Consider the following 18,612-nt stretch of genomic DNA (forward strand, 5'->3'; position numbering starts at 1 on the left):
GTATAATGTTTCCCGAAGACCATCGTGTTACGATACCTTCCGCACGTGCCTCTACTCCCATGACTCGGTCAGAAACAAAGGGTTGCGACTCCCTTCTCTCGTGACCGAGCGAAAAGGAAATTAGCAATGTAACTTCGTGGTAAGACGAATCGTTTTAAAAAACATTAGACGAGGTGTTCGAACATCCGATCGAGAATCCACGAGCATAGAGGGTGTTTAAAGAAACAAGTCAGTACTTGGACAGTGTGAAGCACGTACCAAGCTGACCACGAGTGAATAATGTTTGGTCAACGTTGACAACATGTGTGACCGAAAAACCAACCTTGTTCAAATTGAAAGATATTTATCCATCTATCTTGTATAATCATTTTCTGTTCGATTTTGCGAATAACGTTTAACGTACGATTTTTGATACGTTGAACGAAACATGTTTTCCTCGGTCGAGAATCGATCGATCCTCTGTAATCGATCGTGTCGACAAATATTTCAATTCGATCGAAAGGACTTGATAAACTTACGAAAAAGTAACACACTCCGCAACATCGATTACAAAAATTGTTTCGATCAAATACTTTTAAACTTAACAATTTACACGCAGGACTTGTTTGTATCATCTGTTCAGATCACAAGTGGAAATTTACGAAGGTGAGGGTCGTGTACCCGGTTCGGGTAACATTGAATCCTTTTTAAATGTTTCGAATACTCTACGATTTTTAATGAACCGTAAAAATGTTTGAATTTTTTCACCATTGTACCGCACTTATCGTTCAATTGCACAATTGCTCCGTTAGTAATTTTCGCTGTGCTACTCGGAATACTTTGTAAATTCGTTAAACTCGTTTCCAATGCATTCTAGGGGCAATCTAATTCTTCGAGTGTTCGTTTCTCGGATCTTGAAGTTTCACGCGATAATGGAGCCTCTCCTACGGACAACGATAACGTATTCTCGGAACTCGCTAATTTTTCCTCGATAGACCGCAAGTTAAATTACAACATTCTCTTAAGGTGTCGCTGAAATTCTGCACTGGTTCGATAATGGCCTGGTTCGGATAATGTAGTTTAGATCTGTTCCGTATATTTTTTTCACGGTGTAATTTCAGTCGACAACGATCGTAGATGTATCGTGCGGTAAAAAATGAATCGGGGAAAGATAAGAATAAAATAAATTTAGAAAACCGACCGTGCGACGGATCTGTCGCTAGCTTTATCACTGTTTCGGCATTAGATAAATAGGATGCGTTTTGTGCAATTGGTAGAGTTGAAAACGAAATGCACAACTGTCATTTCTCGGTCAGTAGGAACAGTACGATGTAGCAAACGATAGCTCTCTATGACTATTCGTCAAAGTGTGATAAAAAATAACCTTTTATTACGAACGATGTGGGGGAAACGGAGAACAAAGTGTTGACTTTTGCAGTGTTTAAACACCAAGAAAATCCATAATTGTTACGTCACGATCGACCACCAGAAACGAATAAGTCGCGAGCTTCGATCGAAACATTACAAAGGAAGAAATATTAATTCTTCGACCCACGATTATTAGAACTTTCTTTTTTCTACACGTAACGAAATACTTTTGACCCGAAAGTCCCGGACCACTTTTTAAACTAGCCTTTATGGAGAAAAAACACCACTCTATCTTGTATTTAGAAAAATTGCTTTCGGCAAGGGAAAACATCGCCAATTTATTGCTAATGACTCGAAGGTCGATGCGACGTTAACTATATAGTAAAAAAAGAAAAAGAATTGCTTCCGGGACCGGAGTAACTTCCAAGTAGATTTCAATATTTCGCCAAACTACTCTAAAGTTAATAGTGTAAGATAATATTGCAAGTACATACATATCGTAGATCGATAGAAATATTAATTTAAGACGTGTGGATTTTTCTATGGGATATTTCGACACTTTGAATTTTTACACAATCCTTGGCGCGTAATCGTTGCTCTTCAATTCGTTGAGAAATTTTTTGTTTATTGGATGTAGTCCACTTTGATGAAACATCATGCGCATAAACGGTTACCTTTCTGATTGTTACACCAGTTGAAACATTATCTCCAACGGCAATCCAGTAGATTAGTTCTTAATGCAGTTCCCTCACGGCGACGCAGAGCTGCGCAATTAAACGAGTCTCAGATGAAAATTACCGGCGTGACCGCCACTCGATAGAGATCTTATTATGTATACTTGCACGTATACTGTCGTCTAGCACGAAGGCTCTCCACGATGATTGCTTCGTGAGAACTAGCGCAGACTTGTTCTGCATTAATCTAACCGTAACCCAAAATTGGGAATCTCTTGGCCGAGTAATTAAACAGTTACCGATAAAGCTAACAGAAATGAACTAACTTCGACGTAATCGTACGAAAACGGATGTAGCTTTACCGACGGTTAGTTATATATTAGAAATATTATTTATCACGAATATATTGATTCAAACTACGCGTTACTTTTAAGTTGTATTTGTAACCGAGTTCACCGATTCGACAAGATTCGTTGTCAATTCTAATAACGCGATAACGTAGATAATTATTTCGTGTGAGAGATTTTTCTATGACGATAAAGTGAACGTGTTTCGAGGTAATAGAATTGAAACTATAGTGATATATATATTTTGGTACTTAAATACCTACTTATGACGTTATACGCGAATCGAATGCGTGCTCGATGTACGTCAATATACACCAGACCTCTATTTCGATACGCAATTTTCAGAGGCGCAACAACATTAATAATAGAGAAACTTAAAACTATTTACACGTTTCAGAATCTATCACCTATCGAATAGAGTACCATTACGCACTAAATAATCTGTAAATTTCACTTTCTCTTCTACTAGAGTGTACTTAACATTTATATTATATATTACATTCTTCCCGTTTCTTTTCTCCAATTAGTTGCGTAAAATAATAACAAACGAACAAATAGCTGAAAACCTCTACAGCAGTAAATTATTCGAAACCCAATGAAAAATTTCTAAAAATAGAAACAAGACACGTATATACGATATATTTACATATGTAAATAATTTCACGCATCCAATTCCACGACCCTAAAACAAGAAACGTTAGTCGACTTGAACTCGGTTAAATCGAGTAGTTATTTTATCATTAACGAGCGACGAGAGTAATTGCAAAATGCGATATAAGGTACAAAAATACAGAAACACTGAAACAACGCGCAGATTAATCGAAACGAGCAATTGTCGACAGGATATTTTCGACGATTGAGATACGGTACCAGGATGTCAGAGAATCCCCAGAAAACTGTCACTCACGTGTCATATATGTACATATATAAAAGACGAAAAGGGTGAACGAGTACATTCTTGCACCCCATCGTTTGCGTAACTGTGCGTAACAACGGACACGACGGGTCCCGAGTCTAATGCGCCGAAGAGCCATTCCGTGTCAAATTGCACAAGATGTGACAACACACGTAGTCGTACACTCCTTTCAAATTCGGAGCATTAGAAATGAGTAGGTAGAACTCCATTTCTATCTATATAGATAAATTTTATACGACTTAGGGAAGCGAAAGTAAAACACTATTTCCATTTCGATGGAAATAATATTATTTACGGAAAAAGGTTACGCAAACTCTGTCTCCAAGTGATTAGAAAAATGTAATCTATCGACGAACGCTTCGGCGCGAACAATATGGCGACCGTGTAAGTATTAAAACAGGAGTCATCGACGTGTTATCGACGTTTAAAATTTGAATACTTCGATTAATCGCTTAACGACGAATAAGAATAATTTCGTAAATATTTCTACGATTTTCTGACCGGTGAGCAGTATTCATTCCCCGGTATTTCGTGTTTAAGAATACGTTACGACGCGGTGGTACGATAATGCTTGTACGCGTTGTCCAACACCGTGAAAGGAGAAAACCTTTGCTAAAATGCGACTAGAGAGCGATCTCGGATCACCGTTCTACATACGTAGGTACATAATACGAACCTGATCTACTATCTTGGGCCAGCATGCACGAGACTTGCCTGTGTCCGTATAGCGAACGTTACATCGTGTCGCGGGTAAATGATTGCCAGAAAATTGCAGTTTCCGATAGGGTCGCTGCAACGCAGTTCCACGGATGGCCTTCCTTCATCGAGAAGATCGATTATTATAACTTTGAAAGTTCTACGCGACGATCACGACGACGTACGCTCGAAAGCTTTCACACGCCACCGATTTGGACCGGTTCTCTCGTTGAAAACTACTAAAAGCTTCTCCGGTTCGATCGACGCCATCTTTGCTCGAACTCGGCTCACGGATCGGGAATCGGTGTGGACGATCGTTATTCGATCGAAAGTGGAATACTCTCCGCGTCGCGTCGGTTCTCGTTTAATTTTCCAGGTGCCAATCGGCGCCTGGAATCTCTTTGTGAAAATTTTACTCAAACCTTGTAGAAGTTTACAGCAGTTTTATGCCTCCGTTGATCGCATGCTCGACTAACCCGAGAGCGACAGTTTTACGGTACTTTATACTTGGCGCGAAGTTATCGTTAATTGCTTATAATAATGCAACGCTCGGCGAGCCTTAGATGAAATTCGTATAAATACCCGTCACGAGATTCTTGCCTCGCTCTTATTTTTTACGAGCTTCGGATGGACCGTCCAGATTACGATTACTCGTAAAGAAAAGATCAACGTCGCTCAAAACTAAATTCGTTTTACCATTATTTCGTTATTCGAGTATACGTTTCTTATTCGGTTATTCAATTTTATTTCATTTACGCGAAACTTGAATAATTTCGTGCCACGAATCAGTGATTTTCTCAACATTTTCAACGACGCCTCTCTTAAGAAACGAGAGAATGTATGTAAACGAGATAAGTGAATCTGAATGTTATTTAAAATTATAAAAGAAATATACCCTCTTACGTTTAATATTAACAGAGATGGTTTATATTAATGGATGACGGTTAAAAAGTTTCTCTTCGGTGCCTACTTTGGAAAACATTCTTCCATTCTTTATTATTTTTATTCTTTTATAATCTATAATTAATCGTAATGAACTACGATGTGTAATACCATGCAGTATTATTAATGAAAACACTTTTTATTAATGTATACAGTTACTGGAATTGAACGAACCAAGCGTACAAATTTACATTTTTAACTCACGGCAATGCGGGTGTAAACTTTCCCCAGACACTTTAATAAATATAATAATCGTCTCGTAATTGAATGCATATCTCTCACGGTTGAAACCCCGTATAGAATTTATTGAGAGAATTCCCACAGAAACATCGTAGACCATCGGCGAACGTTTAAGCTGTCCCACAGAAAATTATAGACACCTAGCAGCGAAACGTGTTTTATAGACGTAAGCAATATAATTTCTCTGTATTTACGGTAGGTGTTCCTGTATATGGAAACGACGTCATATGGTCAGCCAATAGAAAACGTTACCAGTATTCTCATTCCTTCGCTGGTATTCTCGGTACACGCATTACCATTACCGACACGCGAAAAACAAAATACGATTTATATAATTTCTCTCTACGAATTGCATCGCATTCAATTGCATCGTCAACCAGATGTAAAATCGGTCTAACCGATCAAAAATACAACGAATCAAAAACTGAAATTAAAAACTAAAATTTCAATTACCTTCTAATCGTGTTTTAAAAGAATCTCTCCATGTGTACGAAGATGTCACTTACCACAAAATGATTGTTTCCCCTTTGGACACTTTTTACAACATTCTCTCGTTCTCTTTCTTTCTCTACACGATTTCGTCGAACTTCAAAATTTTTCAATAAATCAAACTACAAAGTACACGGAAAACTTGTAGTTATTGATATATATATAAATATTTCAGAAACGGTTTTTTATAAGATTCAAGTCTCGACTATCCACTCGAGTAAGCTGCAAAGTAGTGTAAGCAATGTAGGCGAGTACTAGGAGAGGAGCCAGATTCGCTGCAAAATATAATCGAGAAATATCTTTGAATAATATCGAAATAAGTACTCGCGTCCCATAAACGTGATGTCGCCCTTTCTTCTTTATTAGGTTACATTCGTTACAGCATTCGTTGAATACAGCAACGCCTTTCACGCGAGACACGTCAGAACGCGCATCATTACACGAGCGAACGAGATATAAAAGGGATCGGTGAGTCTTCGAAAGGGCCCACCTGTTGCAGTCGCTACTCCACCAGCAACATACTCGAGCCCTATAAATATCCATGGAACAACCACCCCTATCTCACAACTGCTACATAAAACGACGCATTGTATCGTAATCGTTGATTCATTTTTTAGAACAATTACACCCAGCGCGTGAATTAATAGTCACCGTCAGGGCCTCTCGTTAATCGAGAGAGACCCAGAACAGTTACCTGTCAGAAGAAGGGCCAATACAGCTCTCAACCTAGCTCACCACCAATACATTCGAGAAATGAAACTCTCCTTTGTCTAATGAGCAATATTTTTCGAACAATGAGCAACATTACCGCTCCCGACGCTACGTTATCGATTCAAGTCTTCGATTAATCAAGTGATACACAATTGGTCGAACAAACTGTCCGAATGATTTACAGCTTAACATTATCTCCTACGGATCACGGAAGTGGTATATTTTACCAGGGACCGTGTACTTCGTTAACACGAGAATGTGACCACCTAAGATTTACCAAACGATAAAGATTTCATTTTATTCGCAATAACATGGGGATACTATAAAAGTCTTTCCACTTAGATATTTTCTTAGCCTTGGTGTACAGCTTCGAGTAGTAGAGAAAACATGATTTTGGAGACTAAATCTACGAAAAGTACAGGGTTTCTTGAAATTAATGGTAGAAATCGAGCCAGAGAGATTCTATGGCTTAAAATAAAACGAATATAAAGAGTGAGGCAATTGCACGGGAGACGGCTACATTTTCGAGAGAAATGCATTTGAAAATCAATCGCGAGCATCTGACCGATGCATCGACCGATTCTTTTACATTTTCGTCGTATTTTTAACCATAGAATATCCTAAACCCAATTGGTACCACAAATTTCGGAACAACCTGTACAAAGGAGATTATTTCACACATTAGGATACATTTGTGTCATGCGAGGTTGCAAAAAAATGCCATTCAAAGATTAAACTACTACCATTAGTACATCGACGTGAACCGATTATTATATAACCGATTATAGAATAGTGCCTGGTTACCATTACTCTCTCCTGATAAAATTCACACTTTCAACGAAAGAAAACGTGCCAGCACGTTACAATATTTTTACTTCGTTATAAAACGTGTAACATTTGCCGAAAATAAACTTCGTCCCACGATAGATACCGATACGAGCTCGAGATTGTTATAGTTCACGTGCGGCAACGATGCTCGTAGCGAAACACCTTTGTAATTTCCATGGGTTCTGTAGCAATGACAACAATACCAACTACACGGTCGCGATACGATAGTACCACTCGCCACACAAAAAGGCCACTTCGGTATCGAGTGGACGTCTGGGCTTTTTTGTCCCTGAGCACCACCTGTCCGTGGGAAATAATTATCGGTACCGCGACGGAAATCCTGCGTTAACGGATTCCTGGTGCAAAATTAACGCGTAACCGAACAAACCGTAAACAATTTCGAAACGTCCATTTATTTCATATCCTTGAATTTAATTCACGACAAAAAGAGATATTACCATCGTTGTGAAACAAGGGTCAACATAAGACATTGAATTCACATCCTATTATCGAGGATAGGTGTCAACTTGTTCCACATACTTGTCTCTCGATTAAGGAGAAACATAAGAAATTGTCCAACACTGTACAACAATTAATTCTACAAATTACCAATTCGTCGTAATAATACAGACGGTCCACACCGCGATAAATCGTTCGATTCGTACGTTCGAGAGCTGAACGCACGAAAAGATTGCAAGAAACTGTACGAATGGTGTCTTCTGTTGAAAGAAGACGTAATCGTCCGTGAAATTTCGTTTAACGACTCGAAGCAAAGGTTAGTGGTGCTAAACGTAAGTGAAAACCGAGAAACGTAACAAATTAATGGTACCATAGTGTACTGAAGTTAATCTTGATCGCGCATCCGGTTTTTCAGCAACGGAAATTTAAACGTCAGATGGGAGAATCGATCGCTTGGCGATACATCATCGAGCAGTTAGGCGAGGTATACAGGTATTTAGGTACCTACGTGGTTGCGTATTTGTTCTAATCAATTTCGTTTATCGCGTCATAGTGCACTGGCGTGCAATTTATGAAATTCGAACGCAATTGACCTTCGTAGGAACGTCTATTTCCAGCGTATCAAGAAAGATAAAAAAAGAAACGTTATACGAATAATCGGAGAAATAGTTTCGAGCTAAAACCGTCGCAACGTGTCTGTTTCCATCCGCTATCGAGTTCAGTCGACTCCGATATTCTACGCGTATGTCAACGCAAATTCTTCGTATTTGTTTTTCGTTGCTTTCGCATAAAATGTAAAGGTATCGTTCGAATTGGAAAGAGGTGAAACCCTGCTACCTGCAAAGGTAATTCCTCGTGAAACGACGAGGAACTATGCGGTTCCTGCATCGCTGCTAATATTCAATCGCTCAGCCTCTATCGTCATCGTTGCAAAATTGAACGCTCGAATACAATATCGATATATTCCAAGTTTGGAAACATACGAGGTATCGTGTACAGTGAATAGAAACTGGCCGGTCAACAAGTAGAAATAAATCGACAACTCGGAACATCGATCCAAATCTACCTGTTCATCGGATAGCTGAAATTCGTTTCGGTAAAATTAATGGAAATAAGTTTCTAACGTGTACGACTCTTTTAACTGGGAACAATCGAACGTTGAACGATCGGTCTACCCTTCTTAATGAACCATTAGGTAATCCCGTATGTATTTCACTTGAATCGCATCTCAATGTTTATAGAAACTTTTTTCTATATAGCTTAAAGCGTGCTCTCTCGACTTTTTTTCGCTTGAAAAAAAATTTTATTATCGTCAATGTATCGATGATTGAAAATAAATGTAAGTATTAATTTCTTTCACCGAATGTCACCGTCAGAAAACGACATTTCTTATTAGATGACCTAATGCATTTACGTTCGTAAACGACACTTTTCCATCAAACGATTCTAAAGAGAAAGGAGAACGTTGAAATTCCGTTTAGCGACTAGAAGCGAACGTTAGCGATTCTAAACGCAAGTGAAAACCGAAAAACGATTAACAACGTTGAAGTGTGCCCAATTTTGGCATTGTCTGGAAATGAAAAATTGCGACACCTACTATCGAAATGCGACAGCACCGTGTAAAGAGGAGAGATAGTCAAGGTCGCCGATAATCGTTATCACGATTCAAAGTCCGTGAAACGAATAGGGGTTTAGCAATGCGCTCGAATCTTAAAACAACGCGAGTCGACCGTGAATAACAATATCGCGCCCGCATTGCTAGAACATGTCACGGTTTTGTATTGCTAATTCAATGCTCCTCGGCAGATGACGATGCAGAAACAAGTTACGGGTACCAGAATCGCAAAAGAAGAGTAGACACGAACAGGTATAAGCTTCTTCAATCTTAAATGAGAAACAGAAACGAACAATCGAAAATCATTCACCACTTTCGTTTACACGTCAAAGGGATGGAGTTGGGTACATATTCGCAATAGTTCTCGGCCAAAAATAAGTAACACTTTTCATTTTACATATTTTGTAACGTGACCTAATTTTAGTCGCATTAAAGATGTTGATTTTTTTCTTAAAAAGACCCTATTTCTTTTAATTTATGATTAACGATACCAAACTTTTCGACGACAGTGTACGTTCCTTCGATCGTGTTTTCTCAATCTTGTTCTTTAACAAGATTTCGCAGTTACCATCGACGTTTTAAATAAAATAGCCAAGGTTTTCCAATAAAATTCGAGAAAACTCCAAATTCCGCGCAAAAGTTTCTCGAGCTCTGTTTCTTCTAAATCTAATAGTTATCGAGATATTGATGATAATTTGGACGCTGGATCTAGATACGGTATCACCGAATGATGTACAGGTCAACGACGTTTATCTAATAATGTTTATCAACACGGACTATTATGTTCGATTATACGTACGAAACCAGGAGCCAGTGGTTATCAGAGTGGAATGGAAATTGAAAATGAAATTCGATAATAATGAAAAGTTGAACAAACCTCCGCGTTGAAATTGTTTATGCAGAGGAATACGGTGAACGAAATCAGTACCACGATATTATTTCGTATCGTGGCAATCGCTCGTGTGTATCGATCAATGTGTACAAAACTGGTAGTTTTAACGTTAACGAACAATTGGCGTTTAACGTTTCGAATCGATTTTCGTTCGAATGTATCAATTCTTGTAAACTCGTCCCAAACATTTTCCAACGAGTTCACTCTTGGGAACAATCCAGCATAGTCTCGTTGCAACAACGTCACGCGTGTTTCTTGCGTACATTATTCAACGTATTTTGCGGTATGTATCAATGTTATTCGCGTGGTACGTTTACGAATTTATTGGTAATAGATCATACATTTTTAATCGTTTAATTTCGTCACATACGAAGTTCATCTTTAGAAATTTCAGCCAATCCCACAACGAAAACGCACAATTTAATATCTTCTTTTCCTTGTGTAAATCATGGAAGTGATATTTTTAACCACTTACTCCAAATGAAATTTTTCTTATCGACAAAAATGACATTTCTCTGTTTCTCCTACCAATCGATACGCTCGCGTGCAAACTGCAAACAAAATTCCTTGTGCTCCTTGGTAAATATCGTTTCCCTCTTTGTTTCTTTTTTTTTAATTGTTGCCAATTTTTCAGCAAAAGTTACACATTTCTGACATCAGTTTTCGCGCCAGTTTCTTTCATAATTTTTCTTTCCATATCGTACAGATTTGATATTTTAAAATTGCTCGTTGTTCACAATTGCGCCAGAAACTTTTGAACTTGAACCACCATTTCGTTGCGAACAATTTTATAAACTTATTGCATTGAGAAATAAATTATGCAATAATTTATTATTAACAGTCTACGTTATCATTTTGTCGCAGACTGTTTGTACATGCTTGTTGACCGCACCACTGCTTCATTGAACAATTTTCTATGCAACCGTGTTAAATACAGGAGTTATTTAACGCGATCATCTTCAATGGCACACTCTATATAATACGAAATAGTTTAAGACAAACTCGGTTGGTATTTCGCAATCGAGTATAATGGGCGAATAAAGAAGGGGTCGAGAGAGTGGTATGCGTGGTATCTGCCGTGATTTTACGAGAAAGGGTGTGAACTACTTTTCTATCACACATACACACACACACACACATACTATAATCTGTAATAAAATTATGCATTATTCGTAACAAATTAAATTACGGTTAAGAAACGAATTACTGCAAAGTAATTGATTCAGAGAATTTACATATTTCCTCGAAATTCGTAAGAGTAATGTAAATAATGTAAATAAATATCGATGAGAACAGCGAAAAATATTCGATCGTTCCACTCTCATATTTTGGGCAATGAACGAGTAATCGAAAGAAAATTAGCGTAACTATACGAACGAATCTTTGCGCGTCTTCGAAGCATTCCTAGCAACTGCGAAGCTTTGCATACCCCCTTGTAACCTAATCTTGAAACGAATATCCATGATACAGTTCAATTAGCTAAGTATGCCCGCGGCGGAACATTATTACACCGCATTTTGCTACCCACCGAGCAATATTTCCGTTTCCCTCCCACATTGCCCCTCCTATCCTACGAGCGAACAGACGACCTGAAAGGGTGCCTGCCGGTCGCCTACAAAATCTCCAGTCACGCTAGGAAATGGAATAAACGTTATCGATGCGACTGCTTTCGGTACAAGTATATTCGGTATGGTATTTTCTTCCTTCTCCCGTGATTCGATAAAGATTCGAAGACACTCTATTCAATAAAGATTTACTCTTCGATCGTTGGCGCACGATGATTCGTGACTTTGTAAATGAATAACGTCACCCGATCAACAACGAAGATCGGAATTTATTCGTAATTTGTTTTGCAAATATTCGTATACCGTGAATCGTTCGCATTAATTCCACGAGAGAGTCACATTTTTAAACACGTCTCGAAATCGAATATTTTGGAAATACTAAATATCATAGTTACGGATTTGCATAGCGAAATCGTAATTCGTAGATTTCGCGTATTTTTTTTTTTACTTTTTCCACTTGTACGAACGTACATACCCATCGATTTCCCAATTCGATGTTGGTCTCGTTAAAAGAGACCGTTATTACAGTTTCGTACATAATAACAAAAAAGGAAGAATAATACTAACTGTGAAAACAATGAATACATATAGTATAATGAGAGTGTGATACTTTCATAAATGAAGAATAAGGGAAAGAGAATGAAAAGTTAATAAATATATAATACAAAGTAAATTCCATTTGAATAAATAACGGAATATGAAGTTCGGAGGCAAAGTAGAAAAAATAAAAATTAAGAAAAAGAAAAACGTAACAGATATCCTTAAAAGAAGGATACAACGAATAAGGAGTGGCATTCATTGGTACGAGTGCGCGGTAATACTAGGCGTAACAGTAGGAGAAAGAATCGCGGTATTTGATTGTACGATAAATGGGAATAAGTCGTGTCGCTTCTGGTAAGTATTTATCTACGTGTTGCACAATTTACATTGGACGTTCGAAGCGGAGAAGCTCGTGCGAGGCGACGCGACGCGACGCGACGCGACGACACGTGGTTTCTCGCTGGATACCAGTGACGCGCGCGCAGAAAGGATCCCCTCGATCTCGCTCCGCAACGACACAATAATGTTACGGTCGGTTAATGGCGTGACGCATGCATAGGTGCGCACGCGCGTAGAAGGAGAAAAATCTTCGAGATTAGTGGAATGGTGGGGTGTCGCGCGCGAATCCCAGGACGGAATGGTACATGGACGCGATTCTATAGGACGGGACGAGTACCGCCGAGAAGAGGGAAAGGCAACGGTGGGGAATACAAAGCAACGCGTTGGAAAGCGGAAACGTGCAAGTGGGGCACGCGTCAACTTGTATTACTTACTCTCGTGCAGCTGAACACCGTGGCCGACCGGTGGTGGGGATTCGGGGAACCGGAGTGGGGGTAAGCGGGGAAGAGTGGGGGTTATATGCACTTGGAGCGCAGCAGCGGAGTTTGAGGTAGTCTGAAAGCAGGCGAGCGAGTGTGCGCTTGCGTGGGCCCTCGGAGACGTTTTTCCATTTTCATTCTCCTTTTTCCTTTTTTTCCATTCTCCTCGCTGCTCTTGTACATTTTTCTTTTCTCTCTCCGTCGTTTCTTTCTCCTACCCGAATGTTGATCCAATCTCCGAGGGTCCGCGACCTTCTGCCCTGCTTTCCCGATTCGACACGTTGAATTGAAATCACCGAGAACGATCGTTAAACCGAACCGGACCGACCATTTTCAACACCGATCGCAAATCCATCGAATCTGAAACCGGAGACGGATCGAACACCCTGACGCCCGTACAAGATCTGTTCGAAATTCGAACGCGACGCCGGAAGAGTATTCATCCAACCGAACCAGCAGCCAAGATGCAAACGAATAACCATATCGCTATTGACGTGAGTACCGTAGATACATGGAACGTTCCAAGAGTTGCGAGAGCTACGGGTGTGATAAAGATCACATGGCAGACATCGACCGGCTAAAACTAATCGATCGATTCGATCTTATTCGGCGAGTCTTCGTCGCGTTGATGATATCAAGAATACCAAGAGATTATTTTCAAAGAATTGCATAAAGAACATTGTATATACGCAACACGCACCACGTTTAATTTTTATAAGGGGGATGAAAGCGCTAAAGCGAGAGTGAGAGAGAGAAAGAGAGATAGAGAGAAAGAGAAAGAGAGAGAGAGAGAGAGATGTAGAGTACTGATGCTAAAAGTACAACGTTACTCGAGTCACTTGCTCGGTGAATGAGAATTTCCTTGAAAGTTTCACACTGGTCGACATTGCAGCAGATCGAGTATATCGATCGATGTGTACAGAAAGTGTTCCGGTAAACCTGAATTCTACGGAAAACGGAAACCATTCGGACGACGTTATCCATTGAAGATACATTGCAGAATAATCAAGAGAAATCTCTCTCATCGATAACGATTTCATTTTCGTCGATGGAACCACCATACCGCAGAAAATGTTCGTCGGAACGTGTACCGCAAACCTTGGCCTTGACACTGTATCGGTATGCTAATTAATTCTAGTTCACTTATTCGTTTAACGTCTATTTCGAAATCTAAGCACAAAAAGGGAAACAAAATTTCAATGGAGATTTCAACTCTGAGTTGGCTATTTATCGATACAAATGTAGATATACGATTATAGTAAGTTATTATAGCTTTGGTTGTATTTATTAACGGTAATTTTACTGGTTAAGTTAAAAAGAAAATTGTAGATTTTATTCAAAAATTTTCAAACACAGAAACAATAAATGTACCATTTCGATAAAAATAGTGGAGAAGTTTCTGTTTTGAATGACGCGTTGCTCTTTGGTTCGATTAAAAAGGGAATTTTTTCTAAAAATTTCTGATAGACGTAAGAAGAAAAAAAAATCAAAACGACAATTTAACTTGAACAAATGAAAATAATTTTCGATTCGATCTGGGAATCAAAATGTGTAATCTAGTCGAAAGAAAAATATCTACGCGATCTAGTCAAAATCAAAAATGAGTGAACGAAAGTTTATCTAGTCGTAGTTTATCTAGTCCGTTCTAGTCGCGTATATTTAACTTAGACGAATACGTAACATGTATAATTTAATTTCATTTAACAGAGTTAAGTTGTGTACATCATTTCACGTGTAACATTTCTTTGTGTTTGTAGACGGTTCTGTTCTTAATCGTTAGTTAATTCCGATTAATTGTTAACTATCGACCGATTGTAAGTATCGATTCATATTTGGAAACAAATATGCAGGCCGTAAGTAAATGCAATTATTAATTTTTATTTCAAAGTATCGTGTGTAATTATGTATCATTTGTTTACATACTCGTGTACGTCGTGAAATTAACATTGTCCGTGGATACGATGCCATAGAAAATTAAGTTACAAAAGTGTAAGGATCGTTTTCCGCGACATTCGACGAATGTCAGATTCTAGTCGTTCGTTAGTATGGTTTATTTATCGATAGAACAAATCTAGTCACGTATCGGTAAAGAATGTAACAATGTAGATAAACACGATATATTCCTTAACTTTGGGAAACGTGCCAGTATTTTATTTTAATGTCGCGATCGTATAGAACATTACAATACAAAACATTTATCTATAAAAAGAAATTAAAAATTACTAAAGTTCGACGATAACTTACTTAAATTTAAAATTTAAATTTCAAAAAAAAAAAATTATAACCGATTACTAATATACTGTAAAAAATTACTATTAATTAGATTGTTTCTGGACTTTGTTCGCTTCGATTATTTTATTTTCATATATTTCGTATACGATCCGACAAATATTAAATAATAGCTGAATTCGTTCAAATATTTAGTTTCGTAAGAAAAATGTCCGCATCGGCAGCTACTTACATACACAAACACACAGGCGTCCACGCGCGCCCACACATACACATACACACGCACACATGTACATACAGGATTAAGTAATCGTAAATTGAACTATACATGCTATAATTTTAACAACGTGCAGAAATGAAAAATCATAATTTACATTGGATTAAATAGCAAAGAAATAAATACGAAAAGATGTAGCGTTTAGAAAACTATTAGGAATAAATGAATTATTCCAGGGCTGTGTTTAACAATTAGGAATAATTTTATATCGATCGAATCTGTATCGTTTAATCGTCGAAGATTCGAATAAATTTTATTCGGGATATTATTCATCGAATTTCGATTGCATCTTCGATCTTGAGTAAAATCTGGTCCAAGTATACTAATCGAATACGGTACACTGATCTGAAAAATAGATTCATTTATTTGATGAATACTTGGTAATAAATTGATTCTTTGTGTACGTTAAACGATTACCAAATTATAAGAAATTCTAGTCACGGTGATACGCGTGTAGTTTATTCGATAACATATTATTAAGAGTGGCATCTAGTCAAACAAATCACGGACACCAACTCGAACGGTTTCATCCAAGTGTATAATTTACGAGATAAAAATAACACGTAAATAACATAGGCTAATTAAATATATTAAAAATACATACGTTTAAAATATGTACGATATTCCATCGATCGACGGAAAAACGTGTATTGTATTTAATAAGCGCATTAATATTGTAATTCTTTTTTTCAATAATTTACTCCTGAATTTGACTTGGCAAACTTAGTAGAGTACTCGATCTCAGTCCGTGATTAATAAATCTAGTCTACGATATTGTACGAAAGTTTATACTTTATGAAGATCCAACTGCAGTCCGTTTGTATCGTATCAAGGACGAGTTATAATATATACATGTACATATATGTGTTTAATTTAAAGGTGTCGAAATAATTATTATTTCATAAGATCGGTTTACGTGTGAAATATCTAGCGATGTGAATTCGAATATGTATTCTTTTAATTTATAAGACTATCGTAATTATTCTTCTAATTTTATATATTATTGATGGTATAATGCATATTCTGTGTGCGTGTGTAAGTGTTTCAAGTATTTATTTATTTATTTATTTATTTATTTGTTCGTTTGTTCGTTCGTTTGTTTGTCTATTGCATATTTATCAATTTATATTAATATAAGTCATGATTTATACAATTTTTTACACATTCAACTCTATGATACATTTTTACCAAATTTGTGTGTTGTGTGTGTGTGTGTGTGTGTGTGACACGGGGGGTGGGGTATACTATTCTTTTGTATCGAGTATAATTAATTGACCAACGAATTGTATCCGATGCTTTTGTTTGAAAACTGTATTAATTCCGATTGCACGAACGATATTATTTGAATATTATTAATGCGAATATTACTAATTTTATATTTCTAAACTCTAAATATTTCCATGTTCCAAAAATAACAAATAGTTCCCCCAACAGCTCCGAAATCGTAAAAATAAAGTTGTAAACGACCGGCAAAACACAAATTGTGTTTCTATTATTATCCTTTTCGAAAAATTAGGTAACTATTGTAGAGATGTATTATATAATACATTTATATTTTAAAGTTTCAAATATAAAAATTGTCAAAATACGCACCATAATGCAGTAAATGGGTGTAATAGTTATTTTCTACTGTCGATATTGAATGAAACAAACGGAGTACAGTATGTATTCAATTAGGGCTGATGATTCAGGATTAATCAAAATTAATTTCTATAGGTTGGTTAATTATTTGTAATGCGTAAATAAGATGTATATTGCAACATTAATATTCGAATTTCGGAATATCTTGATGTTCATTTATCATAATTATTAACAACCGTTGTAGGACCATTGTTCAAACAATTATTAACAATTTCCTAGTATAAATAATGGCTTAAAAGCCATCAAATTGTCGTTAGGTATATACTGGAATGTGTGTTATACATATTAGTGTCAAATAAAATTTATACATACAACTTTATGTAGAAAACTCTACGTACAAGTTTTATTTGACACTTACATTTTAATACACGTTCTAAGTAGGCCCCCTATATGTAAAACATTACGGATAAATTATATTTTACATTTAAATTTCAACAGACATCCTACGTACTGATCTGGATGCATTACTTATCCCTATTTTTTAGTAAAATATATATTTCGACAGCTATAATCTAATGCTTTAATAGTTGTACTTAGAAAGCGATGTCAGGGTTAAAAATTATAAATTTCTTTTAAATAACGAGGAAAAATGATAGTTGCACAGTTATGATTTACGTATAATATATTAATTTTCAATTATTAACTCTGTGCAGAAGCACAAATCCAAGAATAATTTAATTTGTTTAAAATTTAAATAATCCGAAAAAAAGGTACATGTGGCGCCATCTACGGAAAAACGTCCAAGTTTGTCGAGAAATAGTTGGTTAGCGAAGCGCTAGATGGCGAGATAGTAGCTCTTGGACCGTGTATTACATTCAATCTGTTCAAAATTTAAATAATCCGAAAAAAAGGTACATGTGGCGCCATCTACGGAAAAACGTCCAAGTTTGTCGAGAAATAGTTGGTTAGCGAAGCGCTAGATGGCGAGATAGTAGCTCTTGGACCGTGTATCACAATCAATCTGTTCAAAATTTAAATAATCCGAAAACACAGCTCTTAGACCTTACAAAATTAGGGAACAACTTTAGCAAAAGTACAGAAATTCTTTCGAATGTTCCCAAAGAACGGTAGATTGTGCCACTTGTACTTTTTCGGATTATTTAACTTTTGAACACATTGATTGTAATACACGGTCCAAGAGCTACTATCTCGCCATCTAGCGCTTCGCTAACCAACTATTTCTCGACAAACTTGGACGTTTTTCCGTAGATGGCGCCACATGTACCTTTTTTTCGGATTATTTAAATTTTGAACAGATTGAATGTAATACACGGTCCAAGAGCTACTATCTCGCCATCTAGCGCTTCGCTAACCAACTATTTCTCGACAAACTTGGACGTTTTTCCGTAGATGGCGCCACATGTACCTTTTTTTCGGATTATTTAA

Source organism: Ptiloglossa arizonensis, chromosome 14 (assembly GCF_051014685.1).
Source record: "Ptiloglossa arizonensis isolate GNS036 chromosome 14, iyPtiAriz1_principal, whole genome shotgun sequence".
NCBI classification, from domain to species: domain Eukaryota; kingdom Metazoa; phylum Arthropoda; class Insecta; order Hymenoptera; family Colletidae; genus Ptiloglossa; species Ptiloglossa arizonensis.